At 42.3% G+C, this 17,277-nt stretch overlaps 1 long non-coding RNA gene across 1 annotated transcript; it reads right to left on the bottom strand.

Annotated features, from left to right (window-relative positions):
• Positions 1-8,311: 8,311 nt before the first annotated feature.
• LOC117245431 lies at positions 8,312-10,552 on the bottom strand. The gene is made up of 3 exons (XR_004500127.1): positions 10,419-10,552; positions 9,817-9,884; positions 8,312-9,268 (listed from the first exon to the last, which is right to left on the bottom strand). It is a non-coding gene; the product is annotated as an uncharacterized LOC117245431 (long non-coding RNA).
• Between the last annotated feature and the right edge of the window lie 6,725 nt (positions 10,553-17,277).

Genomic DNA, 17,277 nt, shown 5'->3' with positions numbered 1-17,277 from the left:
ACAGTCCTGGAAAGAAGTCATGATTCAGTGGGCCAAAGACTGAAAACACAAGAGATGATGGTTGTGTAGCCCACTCAGCCTTAAAATACTCCTATAGACCTCTTGAGAGCCATAAATTTTTCAATGACTTGCATGATGGCAAGTTTGGGGAGCATCTCAAAGGGATGATAAAAGGTGCAACCTTGAATAAAGGACACAAATTAAAAAAGGCTGTCAGATTTCAAGATAGGGGAGAGATGACCTATGTTTTTCCAAATAAAAGGTCAGCTGAAATTTTTAGCATGGGAAGAACACCATGTTTTTCTCCATATTCCTTCTTAGAAATGGCAGTTTATTTTCTGCATGAATATGTGTGTATATATAAATTCACCCAGCACTGTACACCCAACATAGAAAATTTCTATGGATTTTGGCAAAGTTGAAAGTTACTCACAGGAAGATCATGTCATGGGAAATATCAGGCAACCACAGTAACAGGCAGGGTGACCCATCCAGCCTACAACAAAGCACAAGGCTAGAGAGCATCATGCACTGGCAGATTTTCTGTTTCACATCAGTGACCACATATTTCAGCAAGGAGCTAGTGAGAAAAAGTAAGTGTGGGAAAGGGGAATATGTTAAATATCTTTGCTCCTTAGAAAATATATTGTACTGCTACATGCAAGAATATATGACCTGTGGGCCAACAACTTGGTTTCCAAAAAAGAAAGGAGCAATTTTTCCTGAGCTTAAGCTGTGAGCTGGGACAGGATCTCAAAAGTAAGCACAAATAATGTGGAATAGTTAGGTTTGCCCATGTGCCTTACACCATTCTCATCTAGTCCTGTGACCCTTATGCCTTTCTCATCTAATCCTATGACACAACAGGTGAAAGATCCCTTATGGTCAGTGGGAAGGGGCAGAGAAGGCTTAAACCCAGGTGCTTGCAAGATGATAAGACCAAGCTGAAATCCTATATAAAAGGTATGCAGATAAGCTATTAAGTATTAAACTGGCAGCTGAGGAGAGGGGTTGTGCTTGCAGGAAGAACCATTGTTTGCACCAGGCTAGTTCAAGGAGGCAGGGCTGGTCTGTCAGGGACATGTTATAACTGATGGCTCCTCGCACAGCCTGCAGTCACATAACTGCTCACAGTTTAGAGGAAAGCAGGTTTAGGGTTTTGTTGACACACACAGAGATAGCAAGTTGAATGATTGCTCATTCAGTTATGAGCAACAGAGCACCTCCTGCTCCAAAACTGCAGGTAAGTGTTGCATTGCTTAACTGTCTCCAAGATGGGCTGTAATTTCCTTATAGAATTTCCCCAGATGGAAGTACCACAAGCAAGTGTAGTTATAGCCATTCCTTCTGGTATAATTTGTCTTTTGGGTGAGATTTTTGAGAACTGCAAGTGCTCTTCCTCAAACTTTGAAAGGTATATTTTATTTATTTCACCAAAGCAACATAGTAGCTTTAAAATGGCTTGTCTCAACTTCTAAGTCCTTATGAGTTCTGCTATAAAAAAAATCAGAGACTCTTCTACAATAGACAATTTGGCTTCTGCTCTCAGAGAAGTGCTGCATATGCACACACAACAGTCTTGGAGTAAGTAACATCTGTAATGTTATATTTACTCTGATTAATGAAGAGAAAAGCATTAGATCTCCTGAGTCCTTAAATGCTGCTCTGCAATTATGCTACAGCTGATCTTTATCATTTGAGCTGATTATTTATCTCATTTTCTCATGATTGTCTGAAGTTGCTTCTTTAAAAACTAAGTCTTGCTATTAACAACTCTTATTAATTACCCTTATAGAAGGCCTGTGTCTTGCAGCAGAAATGTTGCACTTACAAGTTCTGTTTTATCCAACTTTGACGTAAATTGTCTGTGGCTGCCATTTCTCCAAGAGCTCAAGGGATGGTCTGAAAGGTAGTGCATTTATCAATAATACTTCAGAATTTGTTACATGTAATGCTGAGGTTTGGAGATAGAAGAATAAAAGCAAAGCATTTAAAATACAAATGTTGTCAGAAACAGGAAGAAAGTTGTACCAGACTCAAATGTTTGGCCTAAAAACTCAAGGCTTCCTCAAGGGAAATGAATTAATATTGCAGAGAACTGAATCTGATTAGGATGAAAAAATCATGACTAAATTCTAAAGTATGTATCTACTGAGAAGGGCTAAGAGTGGTTTCAAGGCATGTATCTCCTCACTACGTTTTTGAAAAACCTACGTCAAGCACCTGACAGAACAGAGAGATCTAGTATCATAGGCTTTGTAACAAATACTGATGGTATACTAAAGCTGCTGTAAAAAAAAGGTAGCAGGAGCTCTAGAAATAACCCAGGTCCCAGCAGTGAATCTAGAACCTGGCATTAGGCACTGGGGCTTCCTCTCCAAGACCACAGTGAAGGCACAAGCACAGAGAGACATTCCCTCCTTCAGAGGAAACTGTATCCTGGGACAGGACTGCTGCACTGTCATATGTCTTCCCATTGGGGACCAACCAGATAACACCACGTACTCTTTCTGCCTGTGTGTGAGGGTTTCCTTCAGGAAAAAAAAAAAAAAAAATTTTTGTATAGCCTAGTCTCTCAAACTGTTTGGGATCCCTAAGTCCTAGCCATTGTTCCCTTGATTTTCTTTGTATTAATGTTTGGAGTCTGGCAGCTGCCAAATAAAATGTTTCTGGAATTAGACAATTGCTGGACAGAGCTTCTTTGGGGGATAGATACACTGCTCCACTAGAAGAAAGTCTGAGGTACCTTCACTGATGTACAGACAGACCTAGTGTGAGGGGCAGAAGGGGTTTTAAAACTACACTGTTGGAAATACAACAGGAGAGAGAAGCAGTAGTGTTCTTTTACATATATGTTGCTGCAGAGAGAAGAAAGAAAGATGCAAACCTAGTGAATGATTAGGAGAACAAAAAAGTTTCATGTAGGTATTTTAAGTGAAACAGATAAATGCAAGAGGAATTAGATGTGTTATACAAAGCATCAAAAAGAAGACCCATGAAAAAAACAGCTCTTTCAAGGAAATAAATTCTGTTTAGCAGAAACTACCTCTTTGTTGAAATATCTGTCCCATTAAGTCATCAGTCTGTGTGGTAAAGCCAAATCACATGAATGTTAACAGACTAACAGACTAAACAAAACTATCTGTGACAAAATAAAGGATAGCTAGGCCACCGCAACTTTAATGCAAGAGACAAATTCAAAGTTGTGAAGGTATTTGAAACACAGCAGAAAGCATGTTTTCTTAATCCAAGTATCTAATAAGCAGTGAAAGAATGAAGCATACAATTGGAAACACATGCCCAAACAATGTGTGACTGCAAGGGGAAGCATGGTGTAAAGACCGGCTGTGTTTCCAGTACCCCTGGAGAGAATTGACACCACGCAAAGGTGTTGGCACTGGTCTCCAGTAGGAAAATGCAGCTGGAGGGTGAAGTTCTGATAATGAAACAAAGGTTTTTATAAGCCTCTTAATTGAATCTACAGTGGTGTATCCCATAGCAGGTTGTCTTCCGACGCTGCATAGAAATGGATAAAAAGTGAATTCCAAAAAGACAGCGGAGCTGAATGCAACATAATCACAACAAGCGCTGTGCCCAAAGTTAAAATTCAAAGCTCTGCACATTTCAAATAGCAAGATCAAAATGAGTCCATTTGCAAAGCTGTTCTGGCCTGGCTGCTAACAGATAGAAGTGTTTGAAATTGTGGAATAGAAAGTCCCAAGTGTGCTTGATTGAAGAGCAGCCTGCAAACACAGATGATCAAACTGAGTAGATAACCTATCTATTGAATTGAATTCTAGACTTCCTTTCAAATAATGCCATGGGACGTGGAAGAATACAGGGTGCAGTAAAGATGTGTAGCAAATCTTATATGTCTGAGGCAATTTCAAAGAGGGTGGAGAAAAAATCAGCATAATAAAGTTAAAATTAATGGTTGCTCCTAGGCAAAGCCACAATAAAAGTAATGTAAGATGCAATCAACAGAGAATGACAAGACAGCAAAGCCATTAATTGTCACAAAAAGGGTTTTCTTTCTATGTCTGCTTTATTAAGAAAGAGTCTTGTTAATAGGGTTTGCTTTTTTTTTCTTTTTTATAATATATTTTGTTGGCAGAGATATGTGCATTTTTCTGACAGACTCTGAATGCCTTGATTTAATCCAGATTCTGATATGAAAAGTAAACTATTTGAGTGTAACTCTTATTAAATAAGTTGAAAGCCAGATAACCAATAGATCAACAGAAGAGACAGTCCTCACCTAAGGGAGAATTATCACAGCTCCTCCAGCAGTTCTCCTATGAGTCACCGCTGCTCATTAATTTTATCAATATTTTCATGGGAGGAATTGCTGGAAAAGAATGTGAATTTCTTTAGACAGAAATATATTTTTACTTGTCACTTTAACAAAATTACCTGGATCACATGGTAAATGGTCCCACATCTGCTTCCACGTTTGACTTTATCACAGGATGTGGATTTGGAGCAGCATGTGGTTGAAATGGCTGAAACCTCTGAAAGACTGAGAATAACTGAACGTAAATTACCAAGGTGATGTGGTAGCTCATAGTGGTAATTCAAATGGAGGTAACAAGCAGAGAGGAGGATTTTTAACTATATGTAGCATAAATCCATCATTAGAGTCCAATCTTCACTTTGAAAAGGTTGCAGACTTATTGGAAGAATATTCAGAAAAATGCTGGAATAACTATCCAGATTCAAAGATACAATTTAAGATTTCTTTTAGCACATCCATGTACCTTCACTTCTAATTTGCCATCACTAAATACTGCACTGAAGATCTCCATGGTGGCATAAAATGACATGATATGACTGAAATCTCTAGGGAATGTAGTCACCAGAAAAGAACTGACATGAAATATAGTGATAACAACAAATCCCTAAGCTATTGAATAAGGGCTATGAGTTGTAGCTATCTTTTGCTAAATCAAATGCTTAATGTCATAGGCTTTGCAAAGCATGGTATCAAACTGTATTCAGAGATAAAAATGCCACAACTGGTTACCTGTCATGTTGCAAACAGCCAAAAAGACATTGAAGTGACCAATATGATCATGTTAAAAAATGAGAATCAGTGTACTACATAAGCAGATTTTTCATGAAATCATCCTGTGGGGATCATCCTCTGATACTGCAACTTGTGGTAGAGAGTGAAAAAAGACTCTGGGGACTTGAGAAGGAAGCAAGAAGCATGGCTTGATGAATATCCATACCAACGTTTTAGAAGCTCTTCCACTCTTACCAAGATGGTTCTCAGGACTTAACTTCTAGTCTGAAGTTGAACTTCTGCTCCAGTGGAAGAATGGAATATGTAGTAATAGGAGAGAAGTTACATGAAGAGTGTGTCTTGTTCATGGGTGAGGGGAGTGGCCGGGAAGCAAAAGGTTTCTGGTACAGTGACTCCAAGGAAGACAGATGCAAGACACAAACATGTTTCAAGTTGTTGCAAATATGATACAACAAACAACAAAGTCTGAATCGATGTACCAAAGACTGTGAAGAAAGTTAATTCTTTGGATTATTTTACAAAAGTAGGAGGGTGTATGGATAGCACAGTCAAGGAAGAGGAAGGTTTTATTAGTGAGAAGATAGTGATCAGCACTAGCACCTGATGGGAGTAGTCATGTGAAAGGAAGGAGAGAATGCCAACTCTGCCAACTTACAACAAATTGGTCTCAAAAGCATATGGATTGATGTACTAACAAAGACCAGGGTGCTGACAGGTGTGTGTCAAAAACTGCCAAATTAAACCCAAGAATGGGATGCACTACCTCTTAAACTTTTGTCTGCACTCTCTAGGCATAAAAATAGTAGCATCTGGACAAACTAAGTTCAGCATGTGTGCAACTTTATCTCATGTGGCTAGCAATAAACCATCACTGACAGTTTCTAAAAATCATGGATAAATCCACATCTTGAAAGGCATGAATTTTCCAGCATGGAAAAAAAAAAAAGTTATTTTTTGGATCTTGTTAAGATGTATTAATTTTTAAACTGGAAACTGGTGGGCGGCTGGAGGCCGGAAATACATTGCATATGAGAAATATCTACATGGAGGGCAAGTTTCTGACTCCAGAACAGTCCTCAGAGAGAGTGAAATGAAGGCAAAAATCTGAAGTAAAAAATCACCATACAAGATGCAGAGGGTACGACATAGCGATTAGCCTACATTGCATATTATAAAATGCAGGAAGTTGACAAGGGAATCTACAGACAACAGGAAAAATACAGGAGTCATATGCAGTAAAAGGGGTAAAAAGAAGTGAATATTCTAAAGTATAGCAAAACCAAAAGAAATCTTCTCAACAGTGCTGATCTAATACTAGCTGGAAGTGCAAAATCAGTGTTTTAATCTTCAATTTAAAATCAGAGTGATGTAATCTTAACAGAAGATGAATATGAAGCACTTTTTAAAAGATTATTAACTAAAGAAGATATTAAACAATGTCTACTGGGTTAGAGAAATAACCAGTGAATTTGGAAATTCTTTGAAAAATAAAAAAAAACAGTGAAACTGACAAAATATTAATTCAATAACTTGCATTCCTCTCCCAAATATGTAAATTAACATAGTTTTTATGAGAAAATACATGTTAGAATTGCATGTCTGATTTATTTTAATGAGGTTATGGGGTTATTTTATAAATGTCTCAGCCTAGACTTCTGTAAGGAATTTAACCCTTAATATGTTATATGTTATCCTGCAGTATCCTCAATGACTAGGTGCCAGCAATTATTTAAAGCAAGTTAAAAGTGGGCTAATTTGAAGAGCACATAAGAGTGTCAGTGGTATAGACATCATTGTGAAATGGGATTTTGGCTAACGTGATTCTGCACAGACTGGGATGCTCAGCACTACTGGCTGTTGTAATCAGGTGGTCAGAAATATGTACATACCTAAGGCTAATCAAATTTGTGTCAAAGATGCATTTACCATGTGGTATATGTGACATCTGCATACCTACACAGTTATCACCATGTCTATGGGTGACTGTTCATATAGCAGAACTATCAGATGGCCTTTATTTTATTATTCATCCTTTTAATTTTCCTCTAATAAATCTGTTTTTCTCAGTATCAGATCAGTCCTGCAGCTAAAGTGCATGAATATCACAGAGAAATCTGTGCTGACAAAAAAAAATATTCTAAATATTGCAAAATACAGCATAAGACATTTAGGAACCCAGTCCTTACATACTGAGGAGTACATCTGAGAAGGCAGAGGTGGAGAAAAGCAGTGTTATAGTGAAATGTGTAAACTTGCAGACCTATGTCAGTGCTGCAGAACTGCATTTGGGGTACTGCAGTTCTTGATTGCCTGGACAAGAAATATTAAATAAAAAGACAGGCTGCTGATGAAACAAATACAAAATACCCTCATACTGTGTAGGTAGTTATGGCTCTCATGCTTTGAGAGAGGAGGCTGTAAAACTGGTGACAGTGTAAGAGAAAGCCTCACTCAGAACTCAGTAACTGAATAAAGTGCCTCACATAAATTTCAGGTTTGCTTAGGTTGTCAGAGCAAAGATAGACAGGTACTTTACTACTGTATGTAAACTTCTTTAATGGAAAATGCTGGATAATAAAAGTTCAGTAACTTAGCTGAGAAGAACAGAAGGATAAATTACTGAACAATTTTTATTAGAAATAAAGAAACATGGAGGCTTTTTTATTTTTCTGGTCTATTCTGTTTGCTTTAACCAATGAATCATGACTAGCATATACTATCAAGATTCTCCACAAGCTAAGTAAAGTCACATCAAGTACCTGTTTTGAAAGTCAAATATATCATATTGCACTCAGTAAAAATTAACTGGAAGAAATCTAATGGTCTGTGATGTACAGATCAAGCTTACATTCCTCTAGATTTAACCTATCAGTTTATAAAGTGAAAGTTTAACAAGTCTAGGAAATAACTAATTGTACACTTACGATGATGATGTAACAGCAGCTCTCTGATTTCTACTGGTGTGCCAGATTACAGGAGACATCAGCTACCATCCCTTGCTGAAAGGAACGATGACAAACTGAAATTACATGCACACAGATGCTCTAATTTACAGCCACTTTCTCAAGGAAAGGCTGTTGTGAGAATTATGCTTCTGCATAAAAAAGTGATTGGGGCTATCAGGGTAGATGATTTTGCCCTTGGTGGAGTTACACACCGATGATATGTTGTTGCCATAGCACCATGAAGCCATGCATTCCAGTGTAGAAATGTCACTCTAATTGCGTAGCAGGGCTTTGAGAAACTTCAAAGTCAGACCTTGGAATATCTTCCTTTTGGCTAAAGAGTGAAGCTGTCACTAAAGACAAAATAAACACCAAAATTTGGCTTGGCTGTAGAAATTGCTTAGGAATCTGAACACATTAAAAGTTAGTTACGATGTTAGTTAAATATGGCTGATCATTACTGTTAAGTGCAATTTGGGTTTTGCTGGGGAATGTTGATTTGGGGAATACTCTCTGGGACAATGCCAGGGAAATCAGCACTGGGAGCTAACACAGAGAGTGTTCTCTGATTCCTGCACCTGGATCTGGAGAAACCACAGCAAACTCCCACTAGTGAACACAGCTTTCTTTTTTTCTGTGGAGCAGTATCAGAAAATGGAGGTCATGATGTCCTTTATCCCATCTTGCGCTATTATTTTACAAATGCTTGCACACAGCCCTTGAGATACAAGTGGCAACTGGGATATAATACAAAATATCAGTAGATAGGTCAGACACATGGATAGCAATTGACCTAATGACAGCAAAAGAAAAGAATCATAATTAGTGACGCTACCGCTTTTTTTTTCTTGGAGGACCTGGTGTCATGATCTGAAGTTAGATTATATTAGATTAAATGGGGACTAAATAGATGCAGGAATAGCTGTGTCCTTACCACCAACACACAATTCAGTTGCTCAATGCTTCAGTTTAGCTCTTTTGTAAAAACCTGCCTTTGTGACACAAATTACAAGCAGGCTTTCAGGTGGGAAGCTGTGACTGCCAAAGCAGAGGGAGGGGGGTGTAAAGTCATGTAGCCTCTATTTTCTTGCACTTCAAGAGCCGGAGTTAATGGGCAGTAATGCACTGCTTGGGGCTGAGAATGGCTCAGACATCCAAATTTGTCCACTTGCCTAAATCCACATCTCTGCTAAAACAGGAGCAGGTTTAGAACGTCATTCAGAGCCAAACCAGCACCGGTCAACAGGCTGAGTGCCCTCCTGCCTCCAGAATAGATCCCACTCCGCATTTCGGTTGGCTGAAAGGGGAACATAAACATTGGCAAAGTTAGGAGCTTCCCCTTCCTCCCTTTATTTTTTCTCTTTCTCTTCCCTGCATTATTTTCTGCTTCATTTCTAGTTGTCAGAGGAGGCAAGACTGTGCTACTACATAATTACTATATAGTAAATCAGACCTTTTGAGTTTGGATTAAATTTTACTTCAGGTGATTCATGGAAAGTGAATTTTGAACCCATGACTCAGTGTCTCCACATTAGAGAAAACTTCCCTCCCTGAACTACACAGGCTTGAGTAAACGTTAGAATAATTGTAGGATAATTCCCAGGAGTGATTCATATTAATGGTGTGGATTTAGTAATAGTAGTTGCTTTATTTGTTCTGAAACTCATCTTCGATCCTGTACTGCAATAGCAGTAAGCAAACTTCACCTATGTAGGCAAACATGCATTTTGGAACAAGTTAGGACTCTCAGAATTTGGTACCAGGCAAGCAATACAAAGAGAGTAAAATGTTTATTTAATACAAATTTAGCAAGGTGAAATCAAGCTATTGAGAAAACTGGCTTACCAGACTTTTAGGGTCTTTTCCCTTGAATAAGAAATGGAGAGTACCCATCCCGGTGCAAATTAAGGTCTCTGTTAGGAGTGGAGAAGTGGGATTTTCAGGCTGTAATTTTTGGTGGCAGTAAATGACCCACATACACACAGCTTCTGGGGAATGCACATAAGACACCTCTAATGTTACCCTGTATTTCTGCTCGGGAAGAACGTGGTGAAATGACAATATTTTAACACTGAAAACACAGCTGCAGAAGAGCAAGTAAAATCGTTCAGCTTACAAATATCAGTCAGAGATGCTTTCTTGTAAAAATTCTGGTGGCTTAGTTTTGAGGTGTACCCGGGTACTAGGGATTGATGGCTCCCGAAACAGCCTCGAACTGCTTGCCTTCCCCAGAGACACGGCTGCTAACAGCGAGTTTGAGAAGTCAGCATCCTTTCCGTTCTGCCAAATTGATTTCCTTATTAATCAAAAAATCTCATCTTCCTCTGGCTTCAGGTGATTTTTTTTTTCTTAAAACGTTTTATAACTACCCGAAGAAAAAAGAAGAAAATGAAAATAAAAAAAAAACAAGGGGAAAGGAGAATAAAATAGAAGAAAATCAGAATTACTTCGAGGTGAGCTTCCAATGACTTCTTGTTCGTTTTGACGGTTCTTGTCAACTACGAACTTTCCCCCCTGTCTCTCTCTCTCGGTCTCTCTCTCTTCGAGCACCTTCTGATCTCAGAAATGTATTTTATTCATTTGATGAATGAAACGATCAATTGCTCTTTCGACCAAGCGTTTTTGGTTTAGAATAAATTGGCGAAGCGTTTTCCTCCCTCCCTGTTTGCTTTGTTTCCTCCTCCTCCTCCCCAAAGGTAAATCTAGACCGCTGTAATGGCATCTATATATACAATTGGTGTCATTCAAATAAGACGTTTTATCAAGCGTCTTTAAATCTGCAGTCAGCCTCATTTAACCTCTAAAATTACGCTTAACAGGAGACCTTCATTAGCCAAATTGGAAGGAACGTGCGGTATGTGTTAAGCAGCGTCGTTTCCACGCTGGTGACCCGCCTCGGCAGCCGGCGGGGCGGGGGGCGCCGATCGCCGGGGCCGGGATAAATGTGGGAGCGGCTACACCCCACGTCCCTCCCTGTCCGTGGGCACGGGACTTCGGGGGGTGGTTTGCAAGCAGCTGGCCTCGGGTTTGCTTCGTCCTTTCCCCGCTCCCGCTCGGAGGGAGAGGGATGCAGGATACACACCGCCCGGCCGCATTCTTTATCTGTTACCTTGAGAGCGGGCGGACAGCACTTGCCGAGAGAGCTCTCGCCGCCTCAGCTCCCGGGTTGCCTGTCCCAGAGGACACCAATTAAAGGCACTAATTGGACAGCGATACATCAAAGTCTGTCGCTGAGAGCGGCTCCTTGGAGCTCTGGGGGTCCTGTAGGCAGGCTTTTGTTTTAGGCACTGCTCCAGGTTCCCGTGTCGGGCTGCGCACCCGCACGACTCCTCTGGCCCGCTCTGCTGCCTGAAAACCTCGCGTTTCCCCACCCCAGCAGTGCCCGAGGATGAGTGTGCCCCTTTCCATGCGGAAAAGCTACACTGGTGAGGGGGTCCCGGTTCACTGTGAGGATGTCTCACCTCGTGTTGAGCCACCTGTGCTGACCCTGGCACGCTCCCACCCAGGAAACCCACCCCTCTCTGTGGTCAGACTGTGGTGGCTCCCAGGGGTTCTCCGGTGAGCCCCTCGTCCCCAGGAGTGAGACGGGGCCGGAGGACTCTGTGTTCCCTGTGCACCGGGGTAAGCCTCTTTGGGGCAGCAGGTGTTTCTCCGAGCCCGGGATCACCCCTCGAGTCTGGGCAGGAGCTGGCAGCCCCAGACAGGGCTTCAGTGCCAGGGGGAATGAGGGCTCCAGATAGATGGGAGGTGTTTGGAGAAAGGATGAGAAGCGGGAGGAGACAGTTATACACCGGAACCCCGACAAACAAGTCTGGTCTCTTCCCTGCTTTCCATCTCTTTTTCGAGAAATTAAACAATTCTCCCCGTTACGAAAGTGGTTTATTTCAACTTCTGTAGAGGCTTTATTAACCCTGATTTATTCGGGACCTCGGGTTTCCCAGGTAAGGCTGGTCCAAGCCGGAAAGAAGCAGCCAGGAGAGCTGCAGTGATTCTCTGGCGGCTTCATCCCGAGCCGGGCGAGCACCGCGCCGGGGGGGAGGCCGGCTGTGTGCAGGGCTTGGCCCAAAATAGAGCTGCTGGTACATATATATTTATACATCTCGAATGGGAGCCAGTCAGAGCAGAAAAATGACAGGTCTCCCCGCAGGAGGGCTTGGCATCCCCGGGCTGAGCAGCGGCGCAGTTTGCCTATTCTTGCGTGGTTAAAAGCTGATTTTTAACGCGTCCTCTCTGCGGCCATCGCCCTCAGCAGCAAAGCAGAGACTGGGTGGCCCACGAAGGAGCGCGGGTGATTGCCCTGAATAGCATAAGAGCCGATACGGCAGGGATGGAGTTTGGTGATGGTCCCCTTTATTCCCCACCTGCAACTCCGTTCCTTTCCTCAGGCCGGGGAGGATGTGCCGGGAGAGCAAGGAAGTGTTTGATCATTTACTGCCCACGGAGGCATTTGTTTTTCATTTTGCAAACGCTTCTCCTTAAGTAATTGTTCCTGTTAAGAGCGTATACCTTTCACTGGGCTTCACTGCGCTATAAATAATCTCGATGAAGATGCAAGGATATGACTTTCACAAGATTGGACAATTGATTAAATCTGTGACCTGCAATTGCGAATAATCTTGGAAGGCTATTTAAACAGATGAAGGCCTAAATTGTCTTGCTTGTATCTGAATTAATTTCTCATTCATCATCATTATGGAGTGATTGGTTCTATTCAGGCTTTGCAGCCTGCTGGAACGAAACTGGATTTAAATGAGACTGTAACACAATTTAAATGCTCCCCAGATTTAACGAGGCCAATCGAGCAGCTGCAATAAACACAAATATTTTTCTAAACAGCCTTGTTTTAAATAATTACTTAATACTTTCATGTGATGTTCTTAAGTGGCAATTTCTGTCTCTGAAGTCCCAGGCACTTCTTTGCAGAGAGGGCAGCAGGGAAAATCACTTCATGTGTTTGCTTTGTGCGTATATGTGCATGCAATACACCGATGGCGATTATTTAAAATGAGGTTTGTATATATTAGTGTAATTCTGCACTACATTCTTGGTCGTAGATACATTCATTTTAACTGATAAATAAAATAAAGCGGGTGGGGCGGGGGGAGCAAACAGTGAATCGGAGGCCAGAGGTTGTGACCTATTTGTTTTCTTGGTAGAAGATCTTGAACTAGCCGTCTCTTCTTCCTCCTACCTCAGAGAGAGAGAAGAAAAGCGTCCTAAAACAGGGACCAGTCCCGGCGGGGATCTTCTCTAACCTACCGTAACCTCATCCCTTCCACAGTACCAGCTCTCCAGGGTCAGGATGGGACGCTCCCGCCTTGCAAAAGGAGAAGCGATAAGATCTGAATGAAACAGGCAACATAGAAAGGGCTCCGGGTAGAAGGATGAAGCAAAAAGCACATGGGACTGGTTTCTCTTCCCCTTTACATCCACCCAGGGAACCTGATGCGCCTAAATGAAGCCGTTCGTGTTAAAGAGACTTCAGCTCGTCCTGACGTGGGCTTTACCCCAGGGTGACACTATTGTAAGAGGCCGGACAGCGAGCCTTGGGGTGACATATGGTGGAGGGTGTTTTCAGGGGCTAAACTCGGTAGTAAAATAAAGTAGCCAGGCGAGCAGGAGAATAATAGAAAACAAAAGGATCTTTCAGATAGACAAGCCAAAAAGCTAAACGAGCCGCATGCTGTTCTGCAGGTGCCGGCAAATGACCGAACAACCCAGCAGAAAACGTGGAGTATGGAGAGATGGTTTGCCAATGATTTAGGCGCTGAAGTAAAGCGTAGTGCTGGGAAAGCAGATCCGATCCAGATTAATCATACAACCTTAATAAAAACATATAGTCTGAGACGGGAAAGTAAGCGTCAATCTCGTTGCTATTTCGCTTAATGGTACAGGAGGTGACAGATAAAACAACAAAGATGGGCTGAGTGATTTGATAGTAAAGGAGCAATTTAATGCGCGAGTTACAGCGCTGCTCCCCGGGATCGTTTAGGCTTAACCCGTTCTCTAGAGCTCATCTTCTTCCTCTTCTGGTCCTTTTTTTATTAGTAGTATTATTATTCAGTTGTTTAAAATGAGCATTATCCCAAACATATGCAGTGCAATCAGCTCGGTCACACTTACAAGAACACGCTTTAATAAGGCAATCAATCAAACGCTAACAAGGAGGGGGTGGGAGGGACGGACTTTAGGAGCTGAATTTGGATGGCCAGGGAGCAAACCCGATGTAGCACATGGGGTGCCCCGAAGACAACTCCACTCCTGGTGACAAGGGGCCAGGTGCCCATCGCCAGCTCCCCCGGGGCCTCACCCCAATTCCTCGAAGGGTCTCATCCCCGACCGGGGTGAGGCCACGGAACCCCCGCCACGTCTGGTGGCAGTGGCTCGGGGCCAAAGGCAGGACCTGCTGCCGGCTGGGTGCCCTGTGTGCGCCCTCCCCGCCGTCAATGTCCCACGCGTGTCCGGAGCCAACGCCCCACGTGGGGCCGCGGACACCAGCACTGGCGGCGAAGGCGTTAATGGCATCGGCCCCACGCAGCAAATGGAAAATTTCATTATGAAGTAATGAGTAATTCCTCCCACTGAGATGTATTGTTATATCTTCCACTTCAATTTAGGAGCACAGCGGCTCAATTACCTAGAAAATACAGTCAATTAAAGGCTGCTGATTGGACACGAGGACGGATCATCGATCTTGTACTTTCCAATATCGCTCCAGACACCTCATTTTCCCTCCCCTATTAACTGAAAATACTCTTGGCATTACCGCGACCCGCAGCCTATTTACCTGTCGCAGGCAATCTCTGCCCTGTGACCGAGCCGCGGAGAAATTCACAGCCACCCTTTGCCGCAGCATCCTCCGAGAGCGGGCGGTCGGGAGGGCGGCTCTGGAGCCGGGGGAGAGCGGGGAGCGTGCCGGCTGCCTGTCCCTACCCCTGCCTCCCTGCTCCCCGATTGCTAACGGGGAGGATGTCCCCGTCACGGGTGGAAGTGGTAATCAGAGGCTTAAATGTTCTTTTTCTCTCACACGCACCTAAGTATATAAAATATACGTGTTTGATTATACATGTATATATATTGCCCTGTGCGCCAGCCGATGGCATTTTCTGAGCTAGTTCTTTTGCAAGACCAAACTGGTGCCGCGATTGCAGCAGCAGCCTCGGCCGGACCTTGGCCTGAGTTCCCGGATCAGCAGGTGCCCGAGCCTGGCCGAGGAACGAGGGGTCTTGGGCTATGTAGAAGACCCCGTTTTTGGTGAATAGTGCTCATCTGCCGCGCTACCCCGCTACCCCGACCTCTTCAGCGCTCTCTGCTCCCGGGGTCCCTGCGGGAATGGTATCAAGCTCTGTCTCTGCTGCACCTATTTTACCGGACTTGTTCTTCTGTCTGATAAAAAACAAAATAAAAGAGGGGAAAAGACTCGCAAAGCTCGGATGTTGTTCGGCTCTGCCTTTGGACGTTGTTTACAATTGTGATTTCCGGGGGAGTGGGGGGACGGGGAGGGAGAATCTATTTGTGAGTGTCCCAAAAGGTCCGTTGCTTTCCACGTCCATGAGAAAATTTCATTTATAAAGGGTGGAATAATCTGATTATAATCTTTAATGGTTTAAAGATTGTGGCTTTAGATCAGGTTTTTAAAAGCTGTAATAATCAATACTTTTTATTGGAAAAAATATATCCTGGCACACCCATGTCTCTTCCCTGCTCTCCATCCGCTATAGGGAAACACTGCAATGCACTCCCTCTGCTAAAGACAAAAAGTCTCCGGTGTGGCAATAAACCAGAGGCTTCTGAGCAATTTAGTACTAAGTAGATACAGAGGTGTCAACACGTCTTTGTTCTGCCCAGCATTTATTTTCCTGCTTGTTGAACTGTAACTGTTAGAAACTGCACGGTGAAATTCGTCTTAAGCAACACCTGAAGCTTTTTTTTTTTTTTTTTTTTTTTTTTTTTTCTTAATAAGCACGATAAAAATATGGGTGAGAGGTGGTTAAAACGTGTCGTTATTATCTGGTGTTATTTTTGGTGCTATTAAGTTTTATCCCGACATGGTAGCAAATTATGGCGGTGTATTTTTGAGGCTATTTTAAAATAGAATGAAATAAATAATGTCGGTTTTGGAAGAAACCACTACCCAGCTCCGTGCCCGTGGTTTTTAAATTTAAGGTTACAGAAATCCAAGCAAAAACAATGATGCTACCTTCTTCCGAAATACCTTCTGGATAGGAGACGGGTGGGTGAGTTTGTGAAAGAAATACTCTTCAAGAAGGAAGGGTGATCGGTGTGAAGGACACACACAAATGAAAAGATTAGGGATGGAGAAAGGAACACCAAGCCCAACAAATAAAATAATTACTTAAAAATAAAATTAAAAAATAATAAAAATAAGACACAGCAAGGGAAAGGCAATGAGAGAACTGAAGGCTGAAGTACAAAGGAAGGGAAATCGCCTTTGCTCCAATTTACAGACTGGTGATTGTCTGAAGGAGTTGTGCTCCCTGTCACCTCTAATCTCTTCCCTTGGCGGCTTGTTAGCGTTTGGCACGGGGTCTTTGCTCACAGAGCATTGTACATTCGATATTCAAAAACGCTCTTTACATATACATCACTTGCTAATTTCGTCAGTGTGTGCACATTTCAGCGACTGATAATAGGACACTGTTATTTAAAGGACAAATAGCTCTGACCCATAAAGAGGCAGGAGCTCGTAGTTTTCCCCTGCCAGTTCCAGTCTGCCTCTTAAAAATAAAAGTTGGAATGAAAGAGGAAATAAAATGCTGGATTTCTGCTCACAACGAAGGACAAGACAAGGGAGGGTAAAGAATGCAATTAAACCACGAAAGTAATGTACAGAATGACAGGTTTTCTTTATGGTAAAGCATTGTTATTTTCCATAGAGACAACTGGATAATACTGCCGAGTTGCATACCGGAAACCTTTTGGGGTTTTTGGGTTTTTTTTGCTGTTTGCCTGTTGTTTTTATTTTCTGAACACTGAGGGATTGCATCTTTGCTTTCTTCATGCGCACAAGCCATTTCGTTATCAAGACAGTGTTTCTTTCAAGTATTTCAGATTTTCCTTCTCTGTCTCATAGGTTTGTGCATAAGGTTTGTTGTTATCCGCAGAAGCCCCAGCCCTTGGGAAGAAGTCTATCCACGGAAAAGAAAGTCCCAGCACATTTCTATAGGTGACTAGCTGAAGCATATTTCATTTGAGTTGATTTTCTTCCTCCTTCGTGCCTTAATTCCTTCTCAGAGATAAATCACTAGTAATTTCTTTCTTTCCTCTTTCTTTTATTTTTCCCCC

This window comes from Parus major, chromosome 2 (assembly GCF_001522545.3).
Source record: "Parus major isolate Abel chromosome 2, Parus_major1.1, whole genome shotgun sequence".
NCBI lineage: Eukaryota > Metazoa > Chordata > Aves > Passeriformes > Paridae > Parus > Parus major.
The sequence above is the reverse complement of the archived record's forward strand: the minus strand, read 5'-3'. Positions and strand labels throughout refer to the sequence as shown.